This window comes from Typopeltis vanoorti, chromosome 15, assembly GCF_054136105.1.
Source record: "Typopeltis vanoorti isolate ZY-2024b chromosome 15, IOZ_Tvanoo_1.0, whole genome shotgun sequence".
Taxonomy (NCBI): domain Eukaryota; kingdom Metazoa; phylum Arthropoda; class Arachnida; order Uropygi; family Thelyphonidae; genus Typopeltis; species Typopeltis vanoorti.
Window position 1 is genome coordinate 35,472,560 of NC_143563.1, and position 14,004 is coordinate 35,486,563.

Consider the following 14,004-nt stretch of genomic DNA (forward strand, 5'->3'; position numbering starts at 1 on the left):
AACTCTTAGATTTCGATCTCCGAGTTTCGTATCCGGCTTTAAAATAATGAGGGATTTATTAACCCCTTAACTTAGGTTTGAATTACTTTTACAGTGATATAACTGCTTTAATAATTACGAAGTTATGATACCTATCAAATATTCAAGAAACGAAAAACATCATATCTTGGCTACATCATGAGAAACAGCAAATACCAACTTCTACAAACTATTTTGGTAGGAAGAATTGATGGCAAAGGAACTAGAGGAAGAAAAAGAATATCATGGTTTGACAACATCAAGACGTGGACAGGAAAGAGCAGTGCACAACTGCTCAGATTAGCACAAGAGCGCAGTTTGTTCGCCAAGATGGTCGCTGACCTTCGATAGAAGATAGCACAACAAGAAGAAGATGATACCTATCAGTGTTTTTTTTTTCTGAAAAAAAAGGTGCCGGTACTCCTCATGAAGATGTTACAGCAACTTCTACACTTTTAACATATCCTCCGATATACCCTCGTCGTCTCTAGATCGCTTCTTGCTTTTGGTATCAACTGCTGAATGACGACCTCTGAGCAGCCATGAGTCCACGTATTTGCTAGGGTTGAACTGAGTGAGAGGAGGTCCTACTATCCTGATAAACATTAGTGCAGAAGTTGTCCGTACCAGCAGAGATGACCTAGATGAAGTTACTATAAGATTTATCTGAGATAAACCCCTTTCACATTCACTGGAAGATATTGCAATCGTGCCCAATGTGTGCTTTAGAGGAAGTAGTATGTCCGGGACTTTATTTTGTTGAAGATATTCACGGAAACCATGAACTGCTTCTCTTTCATTTAAGCGAAAGTTGCGTGCTAACCTTTTAATATCAGATGCTTCCCAGGATTTTCTGGCCAATACTTGGAATCTAAAATCTTAGCACATTCAGGCAAATCAGCATCATCTTCTAGCAGAGCCTTTCCAACAGCTTCTTTCAGACTTTTATAGAACGCAGATAAACTTATTGAAGAACTGTGTCTCTCATTTTCGTGGAGCCCAATCCCTTTGAACTTCATGTTCTTCTGACTTTGAAGAGAAATACTGGAGTACGGAACAGGATTTTGAATTCTTTCTTCAAAAAGTTGAACTGTATTCTTTATCTTCCTGTCTGCTTTGTACAAGTCAATACTGGTAAATCTGGACTTAGTTCACTAAGTTCTTGGAGAGCAAGCATCACACACACACAAGACCCAAATTAAAAACAAACTCGCATGACGTTATTTTTCTTAAAAGGCCCTCATAAAGAAAGCGATCTGTTTCGCTTCTTCTGCTATCTTCTTTTGCCTGCAGAAAATGATTCAACTTCTCAAAATTGGCAGAATTTTGAGAAGTTGAAGTTCTAGAGTTACTGTACATTCGAGTAGTTCCCTAGCATTCTTAGGTGAAGCATGATAAGTCACATAAAGTTTGTCCGTGAAACTCTTAAACCGATTCACTCTTGCCACATTGTCACTAACAGACAATTCAAGCAATGCCAGAAAATAACACTACGAAGCTTCTCTTGCATTAGCCTCCTTACACCATTAAGCACACTAAACAACACGGCTGCACCATCACAAGTTACAGACAATAAATACTCATTTAAGTAATCTTCAGATAATCCTAAACACTCAAGATGACTAATTAAAGAGTTTAGAATTCCTCTAGCAGTTAAATGTGATAATTAGATCAAATCTAGGAAAAGGCTCACAGGAGCGAAAGTTCAGGAAGAACTACATGAACAATAACAATCAATGTTGTGTTACTCACAGTTGTCGAATCATCAATAAGTAACGATATTTTGTTCTTGGAGTTCATTATATTGTCTATTAATGTTTTTCTCATTTCATTTGCGATATGGCTCAATGTTTATGGCAATTTAACAATGTTTTCTTTTAACTATATTATCGTCTGTTTAGAACCTCGCAACCATATTGTAAAATTAGGAACAACGTGTAATGAAAATGCACATTCTGAAATGTTTATTCCATCTGCAGAATGAAGAATATATCCCATGTCTAGGCCATTAAGTTCTTGTAAATTTATTTCGTCTTCAAAGTTAAATGACTGATTTCTCCTCGCAACTTTGTAAGCGGTTCGAAACACTTTTCCTGTTACGTCTTCATTATGAGACAAAGTATTTAAGAAAACTTTCTCTAATATTTCGTTTTTTGCTTCAGATTTTACATTTAGCACGATTTCTGCTCTGCACTCTCCTTATGATCTAAATCTTTTTTCTTAATGGCATTAACTGTTGTTTGCGAGATTCTCCAAAATGACTGATTTAACCATTTGTCCACTCCGCTGAAATTTTCGTTCCCATGTGTTTATCAATGGCAAGACTTCCGACATCACGACACACTTTACAGCCCAACCTTTTATTCTTGACATACAGGCCACTCGTTTCTCTCGCAGAAGTAATTTTTCTGCAAAAGTATCCAACATTCGGGCCAATCATTATCAGAATCTGCTTCCTTTTGACCACGTGGATCTTCGGTCTTGGTTTCGTGATCCTCTTCACCAAGTGTAATTTCGTGCTAGTTTTCTGTAGATTCAACAATTTCTGCTTCTTCAGCCTTCCTTTTTTTACTCATTAGCATAAAGTAACTACTTATTTTACTCATTTTGAACAATGATTGCGCTGATTTAACTTAGATTAATTCAAAACTCACGTGAACACCTGCCTGTTGCAGAGTTTTTTTCCGGCACCTTTTTTTCTTAAGCTTTTAACAAATTACTATTTATTGAGAGCAAAATGTGTTATAAATATTCCGGTAGATGGTACTGTGTTCACGAATTGAATTTTCAGGTTTGATTACTCATAAGTTGGTATCCTGCTTTCCTGTTTCATAGGTTGATACGTAACCGGAGACAGGAAGTTGTATTCAATTCCGATTGCTTCCAATATCAGTGATAAACTGATATTAGAAGCAATCGGAAGTGAATACAACTTCTTGTTTGTGGTTGCCTACAAACCTATGAAACAAGAAAGCAGGATACCAACTTATGAGTTTGGTTCATTGGACTTGTAAAAAGGTAATACAGCAGATACACTAAAGAACCAACTGACATCTCTAAAGAACCAACTAGGAAGAAAATGAAAAAACTTCGTAAGTGTTGTACGATATGTAGGGCCATCGCCAGATTAGATCGCGCCCTGAGGCAAACAATTAAATATCGCCCTGGTGGTTATAAGATAAAAATATAAGAAAATCTCCAATTGTTTTTTTTTTTTTTTTACAAGAGAAACATTAACACAAAACGATTACATAATAATATTAATTAAATGCTTGTTCTAAGGGGATATCGCACAATAAAACTGTTTATAAGCTCAAATTATCAGTTATGTCCTTTTCTATCGATGTAGTTGCTAGACCAGCCAATCTTTCTTGGGTCATTGCTGTTCGCAAATAATTTTAAATCAGTTTAAGCTTAGAAAAAACTTCTTTCCGCACTTACTACGCTAACAGGAATTTTTAGCGTAGCGACGACGCCTAGTGCAATATGGCTGAACGAGCGCCCTTATTAAGCCGCGCTGTGAGGTTGGTTGCTTCTATGCTACTGTCGAAGATACCGGCGTTATAAATTACTTGAAATGTGGATTTTTCATGAATGGAAAATAAAGAGGATCATATTCCATTATGTGTCATTTGTGGTGAAACATTAAAAAATTAAAACATGAAACATGAAATTTAAATCACTATTTTGAATCCAAACATAATGAATACAACGACATACCTGTAGAAGTTTTTTAAATAAACTAAAAAATTGAAAAGAATCTCAAAAAATGATGTCGATCGTGTCATAAGGTGAAAATATAATGATTTTAGAAGCTTCATATCGTGTGTCGCTATTAATAGCAAAACGTGATGCAACGAAAACTGGTGGAAAACAACTGGTGGAACTTTGGTCAAGCCTGCTGCAAAAATAATAGCAAAAATTATGATCGGAGATAATGCAAAAAGGTCTTTTGATCGGATTTGCCTTACAAATAATACTGTTCATCGAAAAATCACTGAAACGGCTGAAAATATAAGACAAACATTGTTATCCGATATACGTAAGAGTCGTTATTATACGTTGCAGGTAGATGAATCCACTGACATTACACATTTCACAAATCGTCTAGTGTTCGTTAGGTTCGAAAAAAATCAAAACCTTCATGACGATCATTTATTTTGCCAACCTGTCGACACACTGCTGCATACACAGGGAGGCTTTGGTTACACATACGATGTCTACAGACCTAAGAAAAGTTCTGGATGAAGCTGCAAGAATCATGAATTATATTAAAGACCGTCCTCTAAATGCAAGGCTTTTCTCTCAATCTTGCAAAGAAATGGTAAGTAATCATACATAACTGCTTTTCCATACCAATGTTCGTTGACTTTTTCGAAGAAAAGTCCTTACTCGTTTATTTGAACTTCGAAATGCAAGTTTTTTCTACAAGAAAATTTTGAATTAAAAAAAAAACATTTGCATAATTGGAAATAGCTCAGTCAATTAGCATACCTGGTCAATTAGATATATTTACTGTATTAAATAGTCTTAATTTGTTTTTATAAGGGAAGGAAATTTCTATATTTCATGTCCAAGATCGTGAACGCCACATTGGCAAAGATGAAGTCATGGCAAAAGCAGGCTGGTGATGAAAAATTTGAAGCGTTTCCATCTCTTCATGAATTGCTCGCAAGTGCAAATAAACAAATTGATGAATTTGTGAAAATTCCTATCTTCAAGAATTTACAAAACTTACAAATGAATCTAGAAAAGTATTTCCCTGAATTGCACGTTAATATTGAGTGGATACGATACCCTTTCAATATCAACAAATCTATGCCAAAAGGTCTATCACCAATAGAAAAAGAACAACTTTTAAAACCAACTTCTGATGGTTTCCTAAAAAAATAATTACAACGAGAATATTATCATTATTTTGGCTGCAAATATAGAACGAATTTTCCTGAATTAACAGATAAAGCTCTAAGGTTCATTTTTCCATTTCCAAAGTTCATATCTGTGCGAAGTTGGATTTTCAGCCCTTGTAGATATTAAGACGAAGAAGAGGAATCGCATTATAGATGTTGAACCGCATCTGAGATTGAAATTAACAACTATAGAGCCAAATTTTGCTGAACTTTTATCCCAGCATAAGATACTTCACTCGTCTCATTGATGACGAATTATTTAAATTAAGTGAAAATTTATAGTATCTTTATAAAGTTTGTTCTGTTAAAAAAAAATCATATTTTTGTTTACATGTACATCTAAATTCAAATAAAATAGACATTTACAATGAAACATACTTTCTATTTTGTTTAATGTATTCATTAATATTTATTATTATTATTTTGATAATGGGGTACACTGGTAATAAAGAAAAATTAAGAAGGGGTACACGGATATCTGAAGTCTGAAGAAACATTATCGCTGGAACAAAGCAACGATTCAAGTCTGCGGCAAGATTCTAGTCATCTCTCTGCGAATTTTTAAAAGGCAAGAATAAAAACATTCTTCCCATCGTTGGATGAATTAAGACATGCAAGATGATTTTATGATTATCATTGAGTATACCCAGTTATTTTTGATGCGAACAGTGTTCATAGAAGTGGTAAACCTGATAATGGTTCTTCTTGCCCTAAATGAAATTCAAATCCATTTATCTAAACCGAGAATCGTCCACACCGACAGAGCTACACAGGCTCAATATTCACTTCTTTAAATTTTAATGCCCATTAATAAAATAAAGAATAGTATACGTGTATACAGACTTCATTATTTGCAAGCGAACAGATTTTAAATGATTTACATATTTGTAAATGAAAATTAAAATAGCGAAATCGAAAGCATAAAAACCAGATGTTAAATAAATTGATTTAGAACTTTGGCAAGGAGACTCTCTCTCTCTCTCTCTACACACACACACACACACACACACACACACACACACACACACACACACACACTAAACATGGTGTTTAGTGTGTGTGTGTGTGTGTGTGTGTGTGTGTGTGTTGGGCAATTGAAGATCACTCTGAGCCAAATAGGGGGAAAACAAAGCAATGGCAGGATTAGTGAAAAGCAGGTATGGGGTTTAAAGCAAGGGTGGCCACAAGGTGACTCGCGATGCCGCATGCGGTTCGCATCCAGATTATTTAATTCTTCAGCCAGATTATTTAATTTGCTAACATAAGATCCCGTTTCTAATTCCACTCCTGGTGAATTTGACAGTATTGTCTTCAGACAAATGAAGTGAATGACAGTTTTATTATCCAAGTCTCTCTCTCTCTCTCTCTCCTCTCTCTCTGTAAAAGTCACAGTTTGCTTTGTAAGTTCAGTATGATCTTACAAAGAGATCGGTTATTAGTTTTTCTTTCCCTTGAAGTGAAACGTTTATTATCTGTATGCTGGAAAACATCGGTAAAAATGTCATATCTAACAACCACTGAGTGTCTTTGACACGAGTGAAAGATTTCTCCTTCTCTCAAAGAAACTGTTTGATTGGATCGAACAACAAAAACAAAAAAAATTGTTTAATACATTGCTGAGAGCCACCTTACTAATGATACATCATTAGGACTCTCTTCACATTTCAACTCATGAAGAAAGCTTTTGAATTGTCGGTGTGTTTTAGCACTTGAACGAATAAAATTGACAATTGTTAGAACTACTTCCAATTACGTGTTCAAATTTAAAACACTTGGTAACTAGATGTTCCCTGTGAATAATGCAATGTAATGGTAGGAAATCAGGATATGATTCATCTTACTCAAGGGGTCCCATGAGTCCCTTAGGTTTACTCCACATAGCTGGAGCACCATCGGTTGCAACACTGATGTTTTTTTGTGAAGCTTTTGTAAGTGCAACATCGAGAGCTTCTTCGATGTCAGAACGACATGTGTATCTTTCAAGTCGTGAGATACAAAGCGGACAATGTAGCTACTTCTGGTTTGTCCTGAATATCTGTAGATTCATCCAAAGCCAGACTGAATGCAGCACAGTTTTTTAAGTTATGGTGTAAGTTATTTACAGTGTCTGTACTGGTAACGGAAATTCTCCTTTCATTTGTATGCCTGTAGACTGGCATCTGTTCAATCAGTTTTGAGTACTTTATTAACCGGTTCTAAAACTAAACTTATTTGTGCAATATTCTTCTTGACAAATTCTCCTTCCCTATATGGACGTTTTGCCTGTGCAATATTAAATGCTAAAATAAAACCAGTCTCGGTAATGACATCAGCCTCTTTAGTAAACATGGACGTCAATTTACTCTGACCATGCAGCTGTTCTTTCAAAGTTGAAAGATTAGTTCGCCTCAGATCAGCCAAGAGGAAATTCTTTACTAAAATTACTGTAATGCGTGTCGTAATGATGCTTGAGATTGCTGGCTTTGATTTGCACAAGTGTTATTTGGTATATGGCACACACAATGGTTTACTTTGTCTTTTCGCAAAAAAGAAACTCCTCTTCCCACTCTGGCCTAAAACGTCTGTGTTCCTCTTCATATTTGCGTTCTTATGCGACATTTCTAAGAGTACTTGAAAAAGAATTCAACGATAACATGCTCTGTCAATGGACTCAAGTAACAATATGTTGAAAGATACCAATAGGTGAGCGCTGGAAGTGTAACTAATGTGTTTAGGCAGGTAGAACTTCTGCATCCCCATCACCCACCACCTTCCACCTTGCCATACGCACACTCACTTACTCTCATACCATCGCATTGGTCAAAGGGTGCGACTCTTCTAAGTCTTACCGAAATAATTTTGTCTCCAAAGGGTCGCTTAGTTGACCACCCCTGGCTTAGAGACTTCATATCGTTATTATGAACGAAATAGCGACAGAGGAACGCAACGACGAATTAGTCAGGGTATACGCCGGCTTTTAGTAATGTCGGGGGACTGTGTGTGTAAGGAATCAGCTGTGTTGATTTCGGTACGGAATCAACTGCAGTACAGGTAATTACACGATAAAAGGATCGATAAAAAGCCATCACATTTCAGAAATGATTGACATTATATGCACGAACTGCTATGCAGTGCTCACAACGTAAAATCATGCTTAGCACCAAGTGATTCAGGAGTTCTTGAGGCAACCTATCCCACTCCTTCTTAGCAAGGATAAGAGATAAGACCTTCTTTGTTTTCTGAAGGGGAATTTCGAGCAGCAATGCGTCCCAAATGTGTTCTTATGGGGTTGATACCTAGGGAGCGTGCTGGTCACGCGATTCAATTAATATCCTTGGTCTCTAGAAGTATCCCCACTGCTCGTGTAGATGTTGTGTGGCATTGTCATCCATAAAAATGGATTCTTCGCCTAAAGCACCAAAGAAACAATCGAACATGACGCTGAAGAACTTCATTGCAATATCGTTCACCAGTCATAGTCCATTTTTTCAGCACTTGTAGCTCGGCGTCCATTAGGCCTAACGCCTCCCTACACCTTGATCCAAGCACCGATGTATCTATCCTTTAAAGAGCATTCTCGCGCTGAATAAGCAGTACCATTTTCAAGCCATATTAATACACATTCGGCCTACTTGTCGCAGACGTCTTCCCCAGTTTGTCCAGAAATCCGAGTTTCCATGCTTGAATGCCTGCCCTGCCACAGTGAGTCGATTAAGGTTTGGTTTTTATAACCAAAATTATGTCTCCCTGCTCTGTGGTAGAAGGAGGGAGGGAGGGCGACCTCATAGCAAACGTCAAGAACACATTCCATTGATTTGAAACTACCCAGAGTCCGGATACAAAGTTGTATGAGATTGCAAACCCTCTGGCAACATTAGTAATTGAGTAGCCTTCTTCAGACTTTCCAATAATTCTTCCCCAAGTGAAACATCTAGATGATGTCTTTGAGACATTACAAGATATCAACTTTTGCAACTTTATTCCTTCACGAAAAGATCTTTCTTCAAACACAATTTGCTTAGCACAACCTTCTGCCTTTATCCTGTAGCGTGCTACCACGTAACCCCTTTGCAAGCAATTCGAAAATTTTAATGTGTACCCGCTTTCTACTCGAAATCGCCAGTTATACAAATTACCAAAAGCTGATTCGTCAGAATTTACGGTTGTAATCTTCAGAAATGGTGTTCGTCCTTGGGTTTAGGACACCAATGTACTTTGTGTGTACATAAAGTATCATGTCTGCCTCTGACAGATATCAAAAATTGCTATACAGGGTGGTGAATCTGCAAGATTTAAGTTAACTAGTGGTGTACCACAAGGATCAGTCCTTGGTCCAGTGTTATTCAATCTGTTCATTAGTGATATTGGAAAGGATTTGACAGGCAATATACAGTTATTTGCTGATGACGCCAAGATAGGTGGGGTAATCAGGAATGCGGCTGATACGCAACATTTGCAGAAAATGATTTGAATAGGCTGGAATTGTGGGAAGAGAAATGGATATCAGTTTGATTAGATATCTAATGTTGTATTATATTGTTGAGATTATACTTGAATAAATTGATGAGGCTATTATCTTAGAATGTTAGTAGATAGGAAGTTGAAGTTCAGGGGCCATGTGGCAAAGATTGCAAATACAACTCAAAAGATAATTGACATGCTGAAACGAACGTTCACAAATAAAGATAAGTATGTCATTTTGCCTCTTACAAGGCCTTGATAAGACTCACTTAGACTGTTGTGCGCAGGTTTGGTTTCGCTTATGATTCTGATATATTGGAGAGAGAGAGAGAGAGAGAGTGCAAAGGAGAGTAAAATGATATCAGGATTGTGCAACACTAATTGTGAAGACAGATTGCGAATTTGTAGACTGCAGAAACTAGCAAACAGGAGAAAGAGGGGTGGATATCATGGAGACTAACGGACTTCTGAAAGGGCGATGATGGTTTCTCTTCTCTTTAAATTATCAACAGTATGCACTCTCTTCGCGAATATTCCACTTACGCATAAGAAAAAAATCTGCTCCTCACTTCCCTGGTAACCACACTATCCCCTCACTTTCTAAGAATATACGATTTCCATCCACTTCCATCGTGTTGCCCTTAGTAAATTACTTCACTAATAAAGTCCTTATTATATCTCCTCTTCCTCCTATTCAACGTTTCGTAACTTGTATTATCTTACTCATATGTCTGTGCGCTTTGTTTCAGTTTCTTCATCTTTGTGAATCTCCGGTGACTAGAACTAAAGTCACTTCAGGGTATTAGAACGAGACAGACAGGAACTTTCTTTTCCTATTTGACGTTACCTTGCCAGCTCAAATGACAGTATGTGGTAGTTGCTTCTACATCATGTCTCTCCTGAATACGATCTCCTTATCCAATATCACAACTCGCTTTGAATTTTCTTAATATTCGACTGGCATTTGTACTATCGCTTTATCTAAAATACAAGAGCTTACGCTTCGCCACATTAGCGTTTCATCCGCGTCCTCTTTGTTCATATTTCTAGTCTGTCCAAGTCATAATATATCAGAGTGTTTTTCCTCACAGTTTAGTCATCAGTAATGAACTCTGTATCCATTGGGATAAAATATGGTTGTCTCAAGAAGTCCGTAATTCATTCGTCATCTTCATTGTCTTCTTCTATTCTGTTTGATATCCGTGAAACTGCCTACCAACTACACCTGAATTCCACATTCAGGTGTAGTTGGTATTTCCCCCGAACACGGGAAATTTGTCTTCGCGATGATAATATTCCTCCCATTAGCAGAGCCGACTGTGTGGAAGCAGCCTAGATCGCAAGATGTTGGCTGAGCAATAAATGACGCCCAAAATTGGACATCAGCAGCTGCTCAGAATATTATTCTAAGGCTTTCATCAATATCCCTTACGATCTGATTTTCTCCTCACCATTAGTAGGATTATAGAATGAAATAAACGGCGTCCAAACTTAATCCGTATTTTCTGAAAATTTTGCTTTGAAAACATTCAGCCGCACATAAACGAAATAATCGATGTTCTCTGTCCACAGAACTTCGCCATCTGCTTCTTAACATTATCAGAGTTAAGAATATCTTCCTAAAGATATTCTAAAGAATAAGAAGAAGACTCGAGATATCATAAATCTTATTTTGTTGCATACTTCTGCAATATGTGGTTTCCAGTTTAAGTTGTTTGTTTTAAATCCTAGGCCGGTTATAATATTCAAATTTTCTATTTCCATACAGTTACAATTTTGGTTACTTTTACAGTTCCAGATATGTAGAAATATATGGATGGAAAAATTTATTTTATTATTAGGTGTATTTTCGAGTTTAAAAATTATAAATTTTGTTTTTCCAGCAATGAGAGTGAGTTTGTTCACATGAAACCAATTTGTCACTATTTGCAAGTCTGTTAACCTATTTTGCATTCCATTTGCAGAATTTGAAATGAGTACCAATGCGGTGTCATCTGCACGGATGTTTACTTAATAATGTACGTCACAGTAGTCGTCAATGTAAATTATAAGAGTACTGGCCCAAGCACAGAACCTTTCGGAACACCACATTTTACCTGAACGAAATTGCTCTGCACGTAACTTTTGTTGATTTTTACTACTTGTGGTCAAGACATTATATGACTTAAGCCAGTCATGTGCACTGTCTCTAGTTCCCATATTCTCTAGTTTGTTTGTTTTCTTAATAAAATATCATGGGGTACTGTGTCAAAAGTTTTCTGCAGGTCTAAAAAGACTGCTAAAGTTGTTTTGGTCTTGTCATGAATAAATCAAGTTTGTGAAGTTGAGCAGCGCATGCTCAATGTTTAGTTTCTGTCAAAGCCCATACTGGTTCTTAGAGAAGTGGTTATTTTCTAAAAAAGTTACTAATTTCTTTTTTACTAATTTTTCCAATATTTTGGAGAAAACCGGGACTAGGACGATTGGCCTGTAGTTTATAAGATAATTTTTGCATCCTTTTTTATATATTGATATTACCACAGCATCCTTAATTTCTCTTGGAAACACACCAGTCATCAGCGATAGATCGAAGATAGTCATCCAAGGAGCTATCAGATATTCCTGGCACTCCCATACAATTCTGACATTAATACTATCGTGGAGTCGTGGACCCGAACAGGAGTTTTTAAGTTTCTTTATAATATTTTTGATTTCATTCTCAGAAGTAGGAAAAAAAGTACATTGAACTCTCATTTCTTTCAAGTCCGCAATTGACGGATGGATTATTAGGACTATTTACAAGTTTTTCATTGGCTATTACGAAATAGATATTAAATCAGTGTGCTAACGTTCTTTCACTGTTTAAATCTATCTGATTGCTGTCCCCATTACTAAACCTTGGAAGTGTTTTTTCTCGGATATTTTTTTCCAGTATACGAATTTCCATTGTTTATTGGCATTATCTTCACATTTCAAAAATTCATTATGGTTGTTTTTTCTTTCTTTCAATTTTGGACTTACTAGATTACTACAATATCTGAAGCTATTCTCATAGTATTCATTGTAAGGGTATTTTTGTGTTTTTTATACCTCTTATCTCTGAGTTTTATACATTGTTTTATGCCTTGCGTCATCCCTGGCTTCGCTAATTTGCGCCACATTCCTTGGAGTATGGCAGTGGCGTGTTTCATTTCAGTATCTGATATGTTAATGAATTTATAGTAAGCATCTTCAACATTGGTTTCAGATTGTATTTGTTCCCAGAATAGGGTACTTTATGTTTTAGCACAGTGTAGTTTATTCTAGAATACTAGACGCTGATACTTTTGTGTCTGAAGATGGATTCCTACGGCTATCGAAAGTGATCTGTGATTGGCTATTTTAACACCGCTGTCTTGACTTTATTCGGACTTTGTATTCTTACAAACACACGATCCCCCGTCAGGATATTTACATGTTGCTCAAAGCCATACATGGCTAATAAATCTATGAAATCGAGAGAATAACGGCTGTCGCTTAGCAGATCAATATTTATGACACCAATTATGATAACATTATCACAATCGATGTCATGTAGTACGGTGTCCAGTTCTTGTGTAAAATCGTAAGGCGTAGAAGAGTGAGATCTATAAATAGCTATTATGTAGTAATTGCAGTTCTCTAAGTAAATGTTAACATTCTCAGCTGTTTCCGCGGAACTGTAAATTATAATTTTCCAGTTTTGTATTTTTAGTTTCAAGTGCTTTGATTTCTTCTGTTAGCCCAACTATTTTGTATAAAAACTCGTCTATTTTGGCAGATGTATATTCAGCAGAAGTTCACTTACCTCCTTCTTTGAGTCGCAGTTACACTCGTTAAATTGGCAATGGACATTGCTGCAGTGGTGTCAGGGCTGAGGGACTCATTTGCCTGCGAACCCTGGTCAGCACGGGAACGCATCAAGGACTTGACCGCTGTGAGCTTGGCTGCTCCCTAAATTAGCATGGAATGCATTTCCAGTTCTGCTTTCTGTCTTTTGATTATTTTTTGTACTGACTTTCACTCAGTCCTGAGTAGTAAAAATGATAGTTGCTTTACGGTTAGAGTTTACGTACTTTATAATAGTCTTATTATCAGCGGCAATTTCCTCGCATGCTTTGCAGCGTACTGCCATTTCTTAAGATAGCAATATGTTCATCCTTCAGCTTTTTGTGCTACTTAACTTGTACGTTGGTCAGAAGGTTATGGCGGCTGTTGGCTGTCCTCGGGTTTCGATATATTTTTTCATACACTGCTAGGACACTATTAGAGGCACAGAATTATCAGTTATATCACCTTACAGGGCAGCTCATACGGTACATGACACAACTAAAATTTACTTACTAATTTGAAATTAACCACCTTAAAAATGTTTAAATTGTGAGACTATTTCATACACGCTTATTGATACCAGGCAATCAGTGCTCCATATACAGCTTCAGGGTCATCCCTAGAAGCTGTATATGGAGTGCGTGAAGTGTTTTTGCATGGAAAGTGGTGAGTGATTGGAGTACATTGCCCGAGAGTGTGTGGTGAGCATAGAGACAATGAACACATTTAAGGCGCTTATAAGGTGTTGCTCCATGGAGGTTTAATAATAATAATAATAATAATAATAATAATAATAATAATAATAATA